Source organism: Grampus griseus, assembly GCF_964374135.1.
Source record: "Grampus griseus genome assembly, chromosome: 1".
In the NCBI taxonomy this organism is placed as follows: domain Eukaryota; kingdom Metazoa; phylum Chordata; class Mammalia; order Artiodactyla; family Delphinidae; genus Grampus; species Grampus griseus.
Window position 1 is genome coordinate 157,842,961 of NC_139017.1, and position 6,000 is coordinate 157,848,960.

Here is a 6,000-nt window from a genome sequence, read left to right on the forward strand (position 1 = left end):
CCTCACACCAGTCAGAATGGCCATCATTAAAAATCTACAAATAAATGCTGGAGAGGGTGTGGAGAAAAGGGAACCCTCTTACATTCTTGGTGGGATTGTAAATTGGTGCAGCTACTATGGAAAACCATATGGAGCTTCCTCAAAAAAACTAAAAATAGAATTGCCATATGATCCAGTGATCCCACTCCTGGGCATATATCCAGACAAAACTATAATTCAAAAAGATACATACATGCATGTTCACAGCAGCACTATTCACAATAGCCAAGACATGGAAACAAACTAAATGTCCCTTGATAGATGAATGGATAAAGAAGTTGTGGTACATATATAAAAGAGAATGAAGTAATGCCATTTGCAGCAACATGGATGATCCTAGAGATTATCATACTAAATGAAGTAAGTCAGAAGGAAAAAGACAAATACCATATGATATCATTTATATGTGAAATCTAAAATATGACACAAATGAACTTATCTACGAAAAAAAAACCAGACTCACAGACATAAAGAGCAGACTTCTGGTTGCCAAGAGGAGGGGAGGTGGGGGAGGGAAGGGATGGGAGTTTGGGATTAGCAGATGCAAACTATTATATATACAATGGATAAACAACAAGGACCTACTGTATAGCACAGGGAACTATATTCAATATCTTGTAATAGCCTATAAAAGAAAAGAATCTGAAAAGGAATATATATATATATATATATATATATGAATCACTTTGCTGTATACCTGAAACATTGTAAATCAACTATGCTTCAGAAAAAAGCTTTTTTTAAAGGGGTTTTTTAGGGTGGCCTGAAAAGGGGATATTTGCAGCAATGAGGTATAGGAGATATTCTTACGATCCCTGGATTTGATATAGTCTGCTGTGGAGCTCATTATCTCCAGACCAATAAAACCTTCAGAATTAAATACCCTGAACCTCAGTATATCATTCAGGGTTTAGTTGTAGGAAGCAGAAACCGTCCTGGCTAGTTTAAACACAAAAAGTTTCATATAAGAAATTAGGTGATACCAATTCTTGAGAAGGCTAGAAAAGTGGACTATCTCCAAACTATCCCAGTAGGGTAGCTGCTACCTTTGCTGAAATCAGGAATGAGAGAAGTCAGGAGGCCACCACTGTACCTGTTGAGTTTAACAACACACCTCTGTGACTGCAATCTAGGGATCACTGTATTCAGGGATCACTGCAATCCAGGTACCACCACTACCTCCAAAACAGCCTCTCAACCCACAAGGCTAGTGACTGGTACCCTGGAACCCAGTTGCAGAAACTCCTCACACCTCCACTGCCATGTTTGCCATCAGCAACAAGCAGCAGGAAGATGGCCCCCACCTCACTTCCACCTTCCAAATCTTGGCATGGCATTTTAGCTTTCCAGTTTCTGCAGCACAGGGACACTGGAGGGAGGTAAGAAAGGATGCTGAGTGCCGATCAACAATATCCAGTACACCAAACACCATGGATGGCACAGCACTGTGACACTGATTATAAAACCTGGGAGCTACAAAGCAAAACTATTTCCTACAGAAAATCAACTCTATCTTCCCAAAGAAACATGAAAAACTGATGCCACAGGTACCATTTGTTTCCCTTGCCATTTTAATCATTTTGATTAAAAATATAATAGGATATTTTGAGCTGCTGATTATTAGCTTCTGCCACACCAGAGCAATTGATTTAAGTATCAGGGTATACCCCCCACTTTCTGGTAGCTAACAAGTTATTGACTACTGTCTGATGTTACAAGTCTGCTTCTGTCAAGAAGCACTCTTTCTGGAGTGCTGCAAAGGATACCTTCATGAAAACCTCTAGTGGTTATGGACAAACTGTGAAGACCCACAAGGTAACTTTTGCTCTGTAAAAAAGGAAAAAAACAAATCCCCTACCCCTGACATCAGGACATATTCTGGCCTGATGGTGCCCTGTGGAAGCACTTGCTCCATCTGGATGGAGGGCCAGTGTCACGATGACAGCCAGTTGCAAGTACCCAGCGGGGCAAGTACTTGACCCAATGTCCCAAGATCAGACATTGTAGACATTGACCCAGGTTCGGTCCTCACCGAACCACAACAGTCCTCCCACTAATACGTGCACAGCACCAGGGACCTTGTGCTTTACCCAGATGGGTGCCAAGTAGGGTGAGGAGCAGACTCCCTTTTAACGCATGTCAATGCTTTGCATAAAAACAGAGTAGGATAGAAATGTGTGATGCCTCCTTTTCTGACCTGTGAGTATCCCTCAGATGATGCCTGGTTAGGAATTATCAGCTGGCTAAAAACAACACTTTTCCTACCCTAGGTGGCCCAATCCATAGGCTGTGAAAAAGAGGTTTCTAAAAAGGTGGCATTCTATGATGATACCCAGCTGGCTTCTTCCCCAGGTCCCTTTAAGTTGCTTGCCTTCTCTATGGATGTTCATCTTCAAGGTGTTCAGTTTCCCAACTTGGTGCCATATGTATTGTGGACAGAGATGTACAAGGACCAATAGACTGATGCCCAGAGCTTGAGTACAACGAAATCACTGAACAGAGTCACAACAGGACAATATATATTCTCCACAGACTGAATAAAGAATGACAATCATGCCTGCATGTTTAAGACCATGGAGTCCATACGGACATACCCAACTACCAGACTGTATACATTAACTATATTTGATTTCTGTTTTGGGAAGATGGAAAAAGGCTAGTTACTTTTTATTACAGAGATTTTTTGTTTGGGGTTTTTTTTTGGCCGCACCGTGGGCTTGTGGGATCTTAGTTCTCTGACCAGAGATTGAACCTGGGCCCTGAGCAGTTAAAGCATGGAATCCTAACCACTGGACCACCAGGGAATTTCCTGGAGAATTTTAATATACAAAGTACATTTATTGTAAATATCCTGTATGGCATTAAGGAAGTTCCCTAATGGGAAGGAAATAGGGCCTGCAACCCATTCCCTCTTTCTCCTGGGATCTAGGGGGAAAGAAATGTCTCTGGTCAAATCTTGTAAAAATGCTAATAACTCATGCTCTTGGTAAACACATTAATAGTACTTACTAGCAGAAAAATAACAGAGAATCCTTATCTATGAAAAGGTTTGTTTTTTGTTTGGTTTGTTTTTTGCGGTACACGGGCCTCTCACTGTTGTGGCCTCTCCCGTTGCGGAGCACAGGCTCCGGACGCGCAGGCTCAGCGGCCATGGCTCACGGGCCCAGCCGCTCCGCGGCATGTGGGATCTTACCGGACCGGGGCACGAACCCATGTCCCCTGCATCGGCAAGTGGACTCTCAACCACTGCGACACCAGGGAAGCCCTATGAGATGTTTTTAATAGGATATACCTGCCCTGTCTAAACTGCTTACCATATATAACGCTGGAATTTATGAATTTATGGGGAGCATGGAGAATGGGGAATATAAGCAGTGTAATTAATCAGGTGTAAGATGGAGATGTTCCAGAACCAAAATAATCCCCTCTGTGTAAGCAATGGCTTCCTACACATTGCTCAGAACAAACCTCACCTGTCAAATCTGAAACTAGGACACATCTTATTGTTAGAGAGAAAGGACACTCTCTCTAAATGGGGAGCTGCATCTGACAGTATTGGACTTCTCCAAGGGAAGAATAATTTGCCTATGCTTTGTAATTGTTTTTATCCTTTAGATCATTAGTCTAGCATAGGGTAAGAACTATGACTTATGTGAGTCTGATTCAACAATTCAATTCCTCTTATTACCACTCTTCAGTTTGTTTTTTTAAATCATGAATAGATGTTGAACTTTACACTTCTTCTTCCTTTATTGAGGTGAATGTATGATTTTTCTCATTTAATTTGCAAATTAAATGAATTATATTAATTGATTTTTAAAATTGTCAAATGCATCTTGCATTCCTGGGATAAAATTAACTTGGTCATGATTTATTTACTTTTTCATAAATTGCTGGACTTGACTTGCTAGTATCTTTTTTTTTTAATCTTTTCTTTAAAAATATTTATTTACCTATTTACTTACTTACTTGGCTGTGCCGGGTCTTAGTTGCGGCATGCAGGATCTTCACTGCCGCGTGTGGGATCTTCATTGCGGCATGCGGAATCTTTAGTTGCGGCATGCAAACTCTTAGTTGTGGCATGTGGGACTTAGTTCCCTGACCAGGGATGAAACCTGGGAGCCCTGCGTTGGGAGCATGGAGTCTTAGCCACTGGACCACCAGGGAAGTCCCTTGACTTGCTAATACCTTGTTTAGGATTTTTGCATTCATATTTATGATTGAGATGGATCTCAATTTTAATTTTAATTTTTATTTTTATTCTTGTCCTATCCTCAGTTTTGGTTTCATGGTAATGTCAACTTCATAAAATGCCTTGGAGAATGTTCCCACTTTTTCTCTTCTCTGGAAGAACTTATGTAGGATGGTAATTACTCCATCTCTGCACAGTCCACCTTTTTAGATACCAACATCTACACTCATTCTTCTTCCCAAACATCAAATATGCTCATCTCCTTCCTGACAGACCACCTAAAGTCCCATTCAGTTATTGCATCTCACTGAAAGTCTCTGTGTGATGTGCAGTCTTCTCTATCAAGTCCAGATGCAGAAAACATGATCTGCCTGTCATTCAACACTCCCAATATACAATGATAGAGAAGAAACAGGAAACCTGCAATTAAAAAAAAACAACAACTATCATTCAAAAAGAAGAGATTGTGAACCTCCAGAAGTCATGGCAATTGTCCAAGGCATTTATTAAGAGCTCTGGGGCAGGAATAGTGAGGATTCCCTGCACAGTCGATATTGTAAATTCTTGATGAGCTCATCAGCCAGCTAGCACCTGGATCTCTTCTCTGGAAGGATCTTCTTAGTCCATTGTTTTCTGTGTCCACATCTGAGGTGGGCATTGGAGAAAATGTCCTTCTTGGCAGCTGCCCAGCTTTTATTTTTGAAGTCTCTCGGCTTCAAACCCACCCTCAAAGCTCTGCTTCGTGAGGCCAGAGCTGAGACTCCTGGAAAACACAGTTCTTTTTTGCCAGCTGCCAATAGCGGATCCCAGAGGGAGACTGCAGTTCTGGAACAGGGTGAGGGTGTATCCTTCTTCCTGTCTACTTCTTATTCCCTCCAGCATCACCTCAGCAATGATTTTTCACTCTGGACACTGCAGTTTGTTCCAGTAGCGGCGGTTGATTTGGGTTTGTACTTTTCTAACATTCAGGAATCTATTTCATTGTGCCCCTCTCAGAGATACCAGGATTGCAAGCAGCTCCTCTTCTCAGAGGTCTAGGTTCCAGCCATGGTTGCCAGACTTCACAAAGAAAACACCGACCACCAGAGAAATTTGAATTTCCTCTTCTCAGAGGTCTAGGTTCCAGCCATGGTTGCCAGACTTCACAAAGAAAACACCGACCACCAGAGAAATTTGAATTTCCGATAAACTATGAATAATTTTTAGTATATGTATGTCCCCTGTGATATCTGGGACGTATTTACATATAAAATAACTCATTGTTTATTTGAAATTCAGATTTAACTGGTGTTCGGTGTTTTTCTTTGCAAAATCTGGCCACCCTACTTCCAGCTTCTAAATTGAAATGATTCCACACTCTTCCCTGTAATGCCACAGCGGTATGCGTGGTAACTCCTTCTTCTTTTTTTTTTTTTAATTTGTTTATCTATTTTATTTGTTTTTGGCTACGTTGGGTCTTCGTTGCTGTGCGCGGGCTGGGCTCTCTCTAGTTGCGGCAAGCGGGGGCTACTCTTCGTTGCGGTGCGCAGGTTTCTCATTGCAGTGGCTTCTCTTGTTGCAGAGCACAGGCTCTAGGTGGGCGGGCTTCAGTAGTTGTGGTGCACAGGCTCAGGAGTTGTGGCTCGCAGCCTCTAGAGCGCACGCTCGTTGTGGCGCACGGGCTTAGTTGCTCCGCTGCATGTGGGATCTTCCTGGACCAGGGCTCGAACCCTTGTCCCCTGCATTGGCAGGCTGATTCTTAACCACTGCGCCAGCAGGGAAGTCCCGGT